The sequence below is a fragment of the Heptranchias perlo genome, chromosome 8, assembly GCF_035084215.1.
Source record: "Heptranchias perlo isolate sHepPer1 chromosome 8, sHepPer1.hap1, whole genome shotgun sequence".
Taxonomy (NCBI): domain Eukaryota; kingdom Metazoa; phylum Chordata; class Chondrichthyes; order Hexanchiformes; family Hexanchidae; genus Heptranchias; species Heptranchias perlo.
The window spans coordinates 27,158,462-27,171,646 of NC_090332.1; the positions used below are offsets into that span (position 1 = coordinate 27,158,462).

The following is a 13,185-nucleotide window of genomic DNA, read 5'->3' on the forward strand; positions in this document are numbered from 1 at the left end:
ATGAATAAACAGAACCTAGTGTACAAAACTCTTTTAAAGAAATTTTAAATCAGTTGGGTTGGTCACGTTAGTATTGAAAAAAGAACAAACGCAGGTACAACTTTTTAACTTGTCATAAAAGAATGTTTGCTGTATAATGTATCAGGTCACATCTTAGGTTTTGAATTTCATTGAAATCTGCATGAAGATGTGGACTATGCACTCTTACAGTGTAAATAATTGGAGCCATAGCTATAGAACTGCACAATACAGTTATGGTTACATCACAAAGCCAGTAATCTCATGTTAAATATTGGTAGTCATATTGCTAATGGGAGCATTACAAGCATACAGTGCAATAATTTTTTTAAAAATTGGGGCTAAGCTGATTATTGTTGTTGGTTGTCTCATTTGCAACTGAAATGACAACTGATTTCTTCCCCTTCCTCCCCCCCCCACCCCCACCAAAAAAAGTGCTTGCCACTTGAATAATGGTGACTGAGGAATTGTTCATATTACACAGCACATTAGCCATTTTGGTTAAATTTGTTAATTGAATCAAGTGCATATTGAAGCAAGATGTGGGGTTGTGTAAATCCTTTGCAGAAAGGGTTGTATATCATAAGATGTTCTGGGACCAGTTTTGTTGAATGCCTTTGTGAGTGCATTGAAGTTCTTGTAATTTTCTCCCCATCATCAATCCCAAAGGTGCTGATGCATGCTGGGAGCTGGTTTCATCAGCACCAGTCCTTAGGTGGCTATTCTTCATCTATGTGCCTACACAATGATTCTTGATATTTGGGAGCATCACAGCTGAGTTTAATCATGTCCTCATCCAATGTCTCAAAAATGCACACTTACCAGCAGAAGTCAATGGGCAGTGATCCTGGTCCATATGGCACAGTCCCACTCCAGACACTTGAGCATATAATCCAGGCTGGTACTTCAGTGCAGTACTGAGGGAGTGCTGCACTGTTGGAGGTGCCGTTTTTCAGATGAAACCTTAAGCCGAGGCCCCGTCTGCGCGCTCAGGTGGATGTAAAAAGTCCCATGGCACAACTCGAAGAAGAGCAGGGAAATATTGTGTCCGGTGTCTGGTCAATATTTATCCATCAACTAGCATCACTAAAACAGATTATCTGGTTGTTATCTCATTGCTGTTTATGGGACCATGCTGAGTGAAAATTGTCTGCCGTGTTTCCTACATTACAACAATGACTGTACTTCAAAAGTACTTAATTGCCTGTGAAGCGCTTTGGGGCGTCCTGAGGTCATGAAACGTGCTATATAAATGCACGTCTTTTCTGTTCTTTGATAACTCTATTGAATGCACAGTACAATATAAGGTTCTCCAACAAATTGCTAGTTCCTTTTCTTTCAAAATAAAGTTGATTCTGAGGCCATATTGACTTGATTTTTTTCAATTCCTTGATTTCCATGGCAACAGTAGCACATAATTAATACTGCAACTCATTTCTATGTTGGAGAGTAGTCCAATAAATGTATGTTTAAATTTCAGTTAGCTCTCAACTGCTGTGGGCCTCCAATTTTACCCACATGTTTGAGGAAAGGTTGGAAGAAGGTTGCTTTTGTGGTAAACATTAGCTGTGTGTTCTTCAGTGTGATTCCATATCATAGACCTGAACTGATTCCTGTAATACAAAAGTGGTATTTTAGCACTGCTATGATATGAGGAAAAAAAACTGTAGGAGTTTGAGTTTGTATTGGTAACCGCAAGGTAGCATAAACAGCACAATAAATAGTACAGGATGAATTTCAGAAATTCATGAATTCCTGAGGTGGTTTGGGCTGAGTGAACATATAGTTCTGCAAAATGACATAGTGCATTGGAGTGGCTTCAGAGAAGGTTACATGAATGATTTTGGAACTCAACATCAAGTTATGAAAATGGGTACAATAACCTGCATTTATATAGCACTCCTTGTGTGGGATGACATCAGGGCATTTACAGTGAGCAGGAAAGAAATACAGTGGATGTTGAGTGTGGAGAAAGAAATAAAAGGATATGATGGGGCACTGAAGACACAGATTGAGATTTTTGAAAGTAAGCAGGAAGATGGCAAGGGAGAGAGAACAGAACAGAGAGTTGCAAAGGGCAGGAACCCCGCGTTTGGCCTTTTCTAAACGGTAAAAAAGGTTTGAACGGGCTGGGGAATCTGGCTTTTAAAATGCTAAAGGATAAGAATAATGTGGTTCTAGCAAGTTATTTAACTGCTTAAAAAAAAGATATGAACACATATCCAGCTCCAGCTAAATTATTTGGTGATAATTTACATTCCACAAAGAATACGTGTGTACAAGACACTTAAACCAAAAGTAGTTCATACTGATCTTGTGAAATAAACTGGATATAAGAAGCACAGGTGGAAGTAATCAATCAAGTATTCTGAAGAACATTATAGTCCAGCCCTCTTAGGATGTTGCTGCCATCCATTGTATCTAACTGGCCACGTTGAAAAGCTAAATTGATACCAGAGTTTTTGACCAACTTTGTAGAAGAGAGAAATTTCAAATCTGTTGCAGATTTTACTTGTGGTCATTTACCTCCTTTAAGGCGGTTAATTGGCCCAGAAATTGCTTAAAAAGGAACGGTGCGCTCAACAGCGCACTGTTGGTGTTGAAATCAAGGAGCAAATAGCGTTCACACATGCACAAACGCGGAAATCTGGAACTTGCTCCCCCTGGTTCGCTAGCAATATGACAGCCTTCGCATTAAAGGGATATCGCCAGCTGGAATCGGTGGAATCAATGGACCAGCACCAACTTGCTCATCTGCTCAGCTGGAAAGTAATTAATATCGCCACAAAACAGGTATGCTTAATACCTGGTCTAAACTAAGTTTTAACAAACTTAATGGCTGCCAAACAACTAAAAAAATAACTTTTAAAAATGTGGAGTCTCATTACTCATTTTAATAGTTTTTGGTCATTAACAATTTTTTTAAATTAAAAATTTTAATTTTTTTTTACTTTTCCCTTGTCTCTTATTTAATTTGATTATTTCTTACCCTCTTTTTACAAATTATTTTAATGTATCTTACACTTCCTGGATTTTACGTTCGAGCTTGCAGAAACTTTTCATAGCTTGTCAAAAATGCTGCAATCTCATTGGTCGAGGGGAGAGAGTGATCATGTTGCTTCTCCCATGGGGAGAACTTCTCCTAAAAGGAGACCTTTGTCTCCTTACTTCATTTTCTGACAAATTGCCAGCCCTAACACTAGAGCAAAGTTTACTGCCAAATTATCCTTTCCTGCTTCCCTCGTGGAGCTATTGCTTGATTGTAGTTGTTGGTGGCAAGCTCAGCAATACAGATGCATCCGAATGTGCCGAGATCGAATAGAAGATATGTGCATATCTTTTGATGTAAGAATGTGCACTTCTTATGAGATGGAATTCTCTGAAAATGCAGGGAAAAGAGTTTATTTCGATATTGGAGAATTTTTCTTACAATGTTTTGAGAATGTAATCTTAACATTGTTGTGAGCAACTGTTTTAAACAGAACAGTTAGTGTATGATGAAATTGACGGATTATGCATACAACACAGAAATAACTTCCCTACAAGACAATGTCATTGGAAGAGTAAACTTTTTTTTGAAGAATACGTTTTTGTATCTTTGCAATTATTGCATTTGATCTCAAGTGAAGGTGACTTTTCCACATGTTTATTTTTTGCCTTGGTATTTCCTGTCTAATTTGTAGTCCATTAATGTTGGCACCTTGTTCTTTATCATGAGGCATGAAATGATTAACAACTGAGCTGACCTAGGTCCGTTTCTGCATCGCAAGATCTGTATTCATTTCAAATAAGACTTGGAAAACATAATTCTGTGAAGTTATATGGAAATAAAATTTGTCTTTATTTTAATCATTTTCTGATGTATCTCATATCGTGAAAAATGATTGTAATGTAGCTCTGGTATGAGTGAAAAAAACTGCAACTGGTTGATGTGATGTTATAATACTAATGGCAATTTAGATGCATTTGAGTTGCACACCTGTAGGTCATATATTAGACCCAGGAGGGCACAAGGATGGGATGTCATTAAGGAACGTTTTTTTAAAAAAAATTGTTCTCTGGATGTGGGCAGCAGTGGCAAGGTCACATCGATTGTCCATCCCGAGCTGCCCTGAGAAGCAAGCCCCTTTTAACGTTATGACGGAAAAGAGGTCATTGATGAAGCAGCTGAATATGGTTGGGCTGAGAATCTCATGCAGTGATGTCCTGTGGCCATGATGAAAGACCTTTGACCATAACCATCTTCCTCCATGTTGGGTATGATTTCAGCCACTGGAACATTTCCCTTTGACCCTCATTGACTAAAGTTTTGCTTTGGCTGCTTGGTCAAAAGCCGTCTACACATGGAGGCAGCCACTCTTGAGTCTCTTCTCGCTTGCAGCACTTACATCCATGTCCAGAAGAAGGCTGTGAGGAGGTCTGGCGTTGAGTTGTTTTCTGGCAGAAAACACAAGAAATTAAAATCAGATGGACAGAACAATGAGGTTCAAATCATGACAAAATTAAGAGTATGACTGAATCGCAATTGGGGAAGGGAAATGTGAGCTCTAAAAAGATTAATGGTATTTAAAAGAAGAGTATTTATATTAGGGAACATAAATAGAGAGGGAAACTGAAAAGGAGAGTGGGAGTGAGAGAAGATTGAAAACATGGAAGAATTAATATCTGGAGTACTGCATTGAGTTTTGCACACCATACCTCAGGAGAGAGATTGTAGAATCTTATAGCACAGAAGGAGGCCATTCGGCCTGTCGTGTCTGTGCCGGCACGATATTGACCTTAGATGGGATACAGCACAGATTTACCATAGGAACATAGGAACAGGAGTAGGCCATTCAGCCCTCGTGCCTGCTCCGCCATTTGATAAGAGCATGGCTGATCTGTGATCTAACTCCATATACCTGCTTTTGGCCCATATCCCTTAATACCTTTGGTTGCCAAAAAGCTATCTATCTCACATTTAAATTTAGCAATTGAGCTGGTATCAATTGCCATTTGCGGAAGAGAGTTCCAAACTTCTACCACCCTTTGTGTGTAGAAATGTTTTCTAATCTCGCTCCTGAAAGGTCTGGCTCTAATTTTTAGACTGTGCCCCCTGCTCCTAAAATCCCCAACCAGCAGAAATAGTTTCTCTCTATCCACCCTATCTGTTCCCCTTAATATCTTATAAACTTCAATCAGATCACACCTTAACCTTTGAAACTCTAGAGAATACAACCCCAATTTGTGTAATCGCTCCTCGTAACTTAACCCTTGAAGTCCGGGTATCATTCTAGTAAACCTACGTTGCACTCCCTCCAGAATGATATTGGGGCTTAAAGGGTTAAATTAAAGACTGGTTCCATAAATTTTGCTTGTATTGCCTTGCATTTTGAAGGTCGAGGGGTGATCTAATCGAGGTATTTAAAATGCTTCAGGGATTGAATAGGGTGGATACAGAGAAACTATTTTCTCTGGTAGGGGAATCACAATTTTTGATTTAATTAACCCACAATGGATATTTCACCAACATAAATTGAAAACAAAGGAGACCATCTTTACAGATGGTCCTTGATGCTTCTCAGTAATATAAGCATAACTGACCCTTGGAGTTGATCCCGTAGAAGCTGAAGCCAAGTTATAGCAATATTGTAACGTAATTTACAACTAAATCCTGTCGTGGTCATATAGGCAAAAATCCAAAATGTTAGACCCACATAGCCAGTGTTGTAAGTAGCTGCTGTATAGAACATTATTCAGAAGATGAGGGTTGCATCTCCAGTTTAGAGGTTGTGCTTCATCTTGAGTTTTGGGGGCGGGGAAGTTACTCCAGCCCTACCTGACAAAAATGTGACTCATTACTTGATTTTTACAGCAGTTGTAAAGCAATCCAACCTCAAGGAAGAATTTTGTCCCAGGAACAGAGGTAACAATAGGACTTGGAGAGAAGGAAAAGTTTAAAAAAAGAACTTGGAAAATTAAAATAATTTGAAGGTAACATTTGCCAGATACCTGGGTTAGGATTATGTAAATTAATTGTCGTTTGCATTTACCACCACAGATTAGAGATCAGCATGAAAATGTGAGCATGAAATTGGCATCTACATTTATAGTAGTGCAAGTCTATATTAAGCAATTTTTCCCTTGCCATTTCTTTTGTTCCTTGTGCACCATCTACAATTGAGCATCTTTTGCACCAAAACTCACTACTTTGGAGTGAGACAGAATGGCCGAGAAGAACCCTAATGTTCCTTTCTGGCTTAACCATCATATTGTCACTGTTGATAGTAATTCCATGTATGGAGAATCAAGTTGGTGTACCAATGCATACTGCCTCCAGGAACATCAAAATATGCGGTTGCATCTTTCAAGTAACATGCCCAAGTGTCCAATTTTTTTACGTGCGTGGACATTGAGTGTTGGGAGTTTATCAACCATTGTGGTCCCTTGCAACAAAGCCCAGTGAAGTACATCATGCTTGATCATTTAATCACACTTCAACAGGGATCAGCCAGAGGCTGGACACTGCCGATTTTTTTTCCTACTTTTGTTTCTCTGGTCAAGGGACACTAAGGCCAATCGCAACAGCCTCAATGCTGTTCTAGATGAGATCACAAAAATGATAGACAGAAGCAAGATTTAAAAATGAGTTAACAAGAATCTTACTGTACCAGAACTTTTACATCGTTGCAACCAACCAACCACTGAGTGAGGTTATAATGCAGTAATTGGAGGTTTACTTGCAGCCTTGGTTTCAGAGGTTGTGTATAGCCAAAGAAAAAGTAAAGCTACTAATTTTAAGTTTTTGTTGTGGTTGCCTTTTCAAAACTTGTGCAACAGTGGAGCGCACTGTAAAGTGAACTTACACCTAAAGTGACTGTACATCAGAGGTAATTAATTGGCTGTGAAGCACTTTGGAATGTTTTGATGTGAGATGCAAGTTATTTCCTTTTGTTACACTCACATTGTTCTCACTCACATTCTCTTGTCTTCTTCCTGCCCCAACCAAACCCTCAATAAAAAAACAAGCTTTTGCATGGAATATTTGCTGGATGGTAAGTTGTGATTTCTCCCTGTTCTCTTCCCTCTATGGTCAAATAATTCATCACCTAGTGGCCATTCTTTTTTAATAGACCCAGACAGCAAGTGGTAAAGATGCTGTAGGACTGTTGGTATAGCTTGGAAGATACCGCAGTATAAGCCACTACCTTCAGAAGAAGAGGGGTGAGGTAGGAAATTGGAGGAGTGTGGGGAACTATTATACAGCATCAAGACAGAATGGAAACTAAATGGACTACTTTTGAAAGCAGCAAATGTGTTGACTTAACCATGATATATTGATTTAGAACTGTACTAGATTATTTCTGTGTCTCCCTGGCCAGACTGGCATTCATTAAAACTGTATTCATCACTGAATTTACTGCCCTAAAAAGCCCCACAAAAATCAGGCGATCCATTTAAACTGGACAGGCAATGCATTTGTCACCTACAAATTGTCATTGGCTGCAATAGTGAAACACAAATTGGTACTGGGTAGTGGTTTAGCACCTTTAAACTTTAGGGCCCAGGCTCAATTCCAACCCAGGCTGATGGGATGAAAGTTGCCTAAACTTGTTGGCGGTAATGGTCCAATGTGAATTGAGTTTGAGCAATGTCAACACCATCACCTCATGAGCATAAGCCCACAGTGCAAAACTGCCCCTAACTATGCACTAAATTGGCAGTTGTATTCTGAGGGCTCTTCTTCAACCACTGCTTGTGGCAAAGCATTCCGTGTTCCATCAACTCTCTGTGCAAAGAAATTTCTTCTAACCCCTCTCCTTACTCTCTTAGTGACTATGTTGAACTGATGACTCCTTGTCACCGACTCCCCAGCCAGAGGAATTAATCTTTTGCTATTCAGCTCATTAAAACGCTATGAGCTGGTCTTCGCTCGAGGCCTAAATCCAGTTACCCACTGTTCCATGTTGTGCATTCTGTATCCTTACCCTCAGTGAGGATGTTTCTGAATTACAAACTGCATTGTTATTTTTACAATAACATTCTGTCATGATCATTTCTTCTTTAATACTTCAGCTGCTTTTGCTGTTAAAAAGCATTGCTAATACTTGAGAATAATCGAAGCTGGATAATTCACTGTGCACTTATTGTAAAAATCAAAAATGAGTTTTTTTTCGGTGGGCATAATCTTTACTAATTTATGTACATAAGAGTGTCAGCTTGCCTTGATTGTTAGCACTTTTGTCTCAGCCAGAAACTAGAAGGTTTGAGCCCTATTCTTGGAATTCGGTATAGAATTGAAGTTGAGACTCTAGTGCAGCACTGAGGAAATGATACATTGTTTTCTTAGTATTTGTACAGGAAATCATTGTCTGTCATACCTATAAACTGTAATACCAGTTTCAAATGCTGAATGCAATTTCAAGATGGACTATCGCTGTGCTGTGTTTGACCTTTTTAAAACAGGTGTTTGGTAGTAAATGGAATATAAAATGGGTAGGTGTAAAAATCCAATGTTATATATTTCATCGGTGAGCTGCACTGCACAAATCACTTCTAGTTTTCTCCTTTAAAAAGTTATGAGGTCATCCTATCTACTGAAGTAGATACTTTTTTTTACATAAGAGAAAAACTCCAGTAAAGCCTCAAGGCGCACTTCTGAAGCTTAACTTAATTTTTTGTAGATCCTAATGTCAAAAAGTAGATTATGAAAGCTTAGTTCAGTTTAATTTGTTTATAATCCTCCAGTGACCATGTCACCTTTGTTGAGATGCTTTCAGACATCTCAATAAGGTGCTCATTAGAGAGAGCTGCTGTGCCCAAAAAGGGATGCAGAGTGATAGCAAAGTTACACGCTGTCCTCTACATTGAGCTAAGTACAAACCACAAATAGTCTTTTAAAAATAACATGGATGGATTGAACACTTTTGTGTCTTCCATTTACTTCAGTTGGAGAGATAGCCTGGTGACAAATGTAAATGATAAAATTTGAAGAAAAATGACTGAAACGGAAATGCTGCATTTGACACTCGAGGAGGAGAAATAAAAAAGAGATGTAGTGTTTTCTTTGAGTCTTGTCTGGGTTTTAAGAACTGAATGTATTAGTGCCCATACCTCCTGCGCACAGCTCTGTGTGATAGCATACTTGATGAGGCTTATGAGGTTAGACTGTCCTCCCAACAAACAATTTGCCCTAATAAAATTCTGTTTGCGGTCAGTACTGAAGTTGGTTAGTGCGAGTATCTAGTTCAGAGATATTCTGAAGATGATAGCAAGAACTGAGTAGTACCCAAAAGCATCATGATTCATGGAAATAAAAACCGGAAATAGTAGAAATACACAGCAGAGCTATCAGCATTTGAAAAGGGAAACAATAGGTTAATATTTCAGGTGTATACCCTGTTCTGGTGGTTTTGTCACCTGAAAAAGCTTCTCTTTTTTTTGTTTAGAAATGATGATGCACCCACTGTGTATTTTCTGTTATCATTTCAACTTCCAACATTTAAAATTACCGAATGTTACAGCACACAAACAGGACTTTGGCCCATCCGGTTTGCAGCAGTTATGGTTTTTCTTTTTATCTCATCATGTTGGGATGACTGTTGGATTTAAAAATAACTGAGAAGTAACATGTCATATTTGATATTGGGAACTGGAAGATTCAGGGAACTGAAGATGGGGGTAGGTGCAAATATGGTTTTTATGAGTAGCCTGTGGAGTATTATTTAAATGTTTTATGCGTATTAAATCAAATATCCAGCACTTAATCATTGAGTGAACTACTTGGCTTGAGGCAAGTTCAAGTTTTTTTGTGTTCATAGATGAATATCATTAGTAAGGCTTCTATATGCTGTCATCTACTTGAATGATCTAATGCACAGGGGTGATAGAGGCCAAGGGGGATTAATTTGTCATGCATCCACAGATTGCTGTGAAGGTGATTTGATTTAATATTCTTCCTCACACCATCTCTACTGATTATTTACTATGTTTCTGGAATATTAATGAAATTTTTTTGTCTCTAGACTTGGTGCACAGCATTCAGAATCAACACAATCAGACCCAGGCTCCTGTAGAGTGAGTAGAAAAAGATCTATCTTTTACAGTATTGATGCACAAACTGTTAAGCTGTGGTTGGCAGAGTGTAAAAACGTAATTTCTGTTTCTTGTAATGAAACTTACAGTAGTTGAAAAAATGGTGTACATTATGAGCTCTGCTTTTTTTTAAAACAAAGGAATAGGGTTTATGGTTACAGTTTCAAAATTAAAAACTTCAGAGCATAGTACTTGAATTAATGAACACAACTCAAACCCACAGCCTTGATGTTTGCTGTTCCTTGCCATTAAAATTGAAGTTTCAAACTTAAATCAAAGTTCAAAATTTCACTTTTTAAGCAATCAAATTAGCATCCTTGGGAGATGTCACAATTGATGGGTGGTGTACAGGCTTTTCTGAAGTGTGTTTGTGCACTTCTGCATCAAAAGACTCCATCCTTCGAAGGCCTGAGCAACTTTTATAAGTTTTCCAAGAGGTTGTGTTTGAACTGGAGAATCCAGGTTCCTTGAGCTTGGGTTAGTACAACTTCTGTGCGCTGTGTTTTAGAAGCATTAGAATAGTTTACATTTACAATGCACTAATTTCACATTGAAAGTGAATCAACTATTTGATTTCCCTTTAAAAGTTAAATAGTATAGTTCAATAAGCAGTGCCAGTATTGGAGGTTCTGCACCAGAGATCAGAGCTACAGGTTCATTTAAAATTATAGAAAGAAAAGAAAAAGAAAGAACTTGTATTTATATAGCACCGTTCATGCCCTCTGGATGTCCCAAAGCGCTTTGCGGCCAATGAAGTACTTTTTGAGGTGTAGTCACTGTTGTAATGTAGGAAACGTGGCAGGCCAATTTGCGCACAGCAAAGTCCCACAAACAGCCATGTGTTACTGACCAGGTAATCTGCTTTAGTGATGTTGGTTGAGGGATAAATATTGGCCAGGACACTGGGAGAACTCCCTGACTCGTCTAAGGAATAGTGCCATGGGCTCTTTTACATCTACCTGAGAGGGCAGATGGGGCCTCGGTTTAATGTCTCATCCGAGCTTGAGTATCCTGTTTTTGGTTTAAAAAATGTACAGTATGACCAGATTTAAATTTGCGGGGATTATGTTTTTGCCGTGGAGGGAATCTACATCGGCATCTCGATGAGGATGTAGAAGGGCAATTCATCAATGTAGGCTTTAATAAGGAAATGCTTCTTAAGGGTGTGAAGGTGTGAAAAATTGATATACCCAGGACCAGGTGGTAAGTAACTTAGAATATCGAAGGAGGTTTGTGAGGAAATCGTGGAGGGACTAACGGTGATTTTTCAAAATTCATTAAGAGACTGGAACTGTGCCAAAGGATTGGAGGGTAATAAATGTTACACATCTGGTCAGAAAGCAGGAAAGGGAATGCCAGGCAACTGTTGACCGGTTCGTCAAATGTTAATAGTAGGAAAATTACTAGAAGCTCTAAATAAAGAGAAAATAAATTAATACTTAGAAGTATGGACAGTGTAGATTTGTGAAGGGCAGGTTATATTTGATTAAACCAATAGACTTGTTTTTGAGACATGAACCATGAAGTAAAGACAACTGTATGTGGTAGATATAGTTCATCTGAATTTTTAGAAAGCACTTGGAATGTTGCGTAAGAAATTAGTTTAGAAATGCATGGCATTATGGGTAGAAAGAAAACTGAAAGACAGACCAGACAAGATAGTCGTAAGTGGTTGTTACTCGTACTGGCAGGTGGTGGCTGGTGCAGTGTCCCAGGGATCGGTGATGTCATTGCTTTGATCTCCATGTAAATAAATAATCTGGAATTAGACATACAGGGGTGGAAATGAAGTTTGCTGATGATACGAAATTTGGGGGAGTAGCAAACTTGAGAGGAAGAATGCAGGAAACTATAAGAGAAGTTAAAACAGGATAGCAGAATGGGCAAATAAGTGACAAGTGCAGTTTAATCTAGAAAAAAGTGTGAGGTAATATATTTTGGGAACAAGAGCTAAGAATGGATATATTTCTTAAATGGTAAATTTCTTAACACAGTGGCAAAACAAAGGGATCTAGGTATGCAGATAAGTAAATCCTTAAAAGTGGGTGAGCAGGTTAAAAACAACACATTAAGAAAGCAAATGGAAATTTGGGGTTTACATCCAGAGAAATTGAATGCAGAAGAAGAGGTCATGATGACTATAAAATGTGGGATTTGAGTTACGAGGAAAGGTTAGGCAACTAGAGTTGCATTGTCTTGAACTAAAAGATTGAGAGGGATTTGATAGAGGTATTAAAAATTGCTGAAGGAATAGACAAGATAAAGATAGATTATTTCCATTGGTAAGCAAATGGAGAACAAGAGTTGATGATTTCAAGATAAACAGACATATAGAGGGAGATTGGAAAAATGTGCATATTTTGATAACTCTTAGTGTGTACAATGCTTTGCTACAAGTGATGATTAATTCTAAATCAATTATAGCATTTAGAAAGGAATTGGATTGTTACTTTAAGAAGAATACAAGAGGGTATGGGTAGAAAGCAAAAAGACGGACTGTAAAATCAGCCCCGAGAGGAGCTTAAATTAACAGCAGACAAGAGGGCCAAGTGATGACCGACTAAAGCAAAATGACTGTTCCTATATTTGTTGTTAATCTATGCAAGGACATTATCACACCTCAGGTGATTGGAATATCCCAATTGCCATTGTCCATCGTGCCACCTCAGGATGATTGGGGAGAAGGGAGAGAGAGAGAAGTGCAACATCTCAGAATAACATCCATTTATCTGTCTGTCATACTGTGCACATTTCCTGTCCATCATGTCACACCTCTTGTCATAAATGTGTTGAAATTCATTCGCTCGTATGACGATTTTCTAGTTTTGATGCTTTGGTATAAAATTAAATTCTAAATGAGGCTCTTATTCTTACTCATACTCATATCTCTACACTGTTCTAAATCCCTGGAAAATATTTTCTCTGAGGCCTATACTTTTGGGTTGTGAGCCTGTACCACAGTTTATGCTATTTTCAGTTCTTTTCAGCTTCCCACATTACTGCCCTGATTCTTTCCCCCCCTGACTATCTCGGAGACTATTACTGCATTATATATGGTTTAGTAAATTGATTCCAAGTCCTGACAGTTACAGC

The 13,185-nt window shown here is 38.4% G+C and overlaps 1 protein-coding gene across 12 annotated transcripts in view; it reads left to right on the forward strand.

The window, feature by feature from the left end:
- LOC137324497 (transcriptional-regulating factor 1-like) overlaps positions 1 to 13,185 on the forward strand; it is a 217,217-nt gene that overhangs the window by 82,933 nt on the left and 121,099 nt on the right. For 9 of the 12 annotated variants that reach the window (XM_067988840.1, XM_067988838.1, XM_067988841.1 and 6 more), the window contains one exon: positions 10,023 to 10,074. The exons of the other annotated variants lie outside the window; for them this stretch is intronic. The gene's annotated coding sequence lies outside the window, so the exon portion shown is untranslated. The remainder of the gene's footprint in view (positions 1 to 10,022; positions 10,075 to 13,185) is intronic. 12 annotated transcript variants of the gene reach the window in all.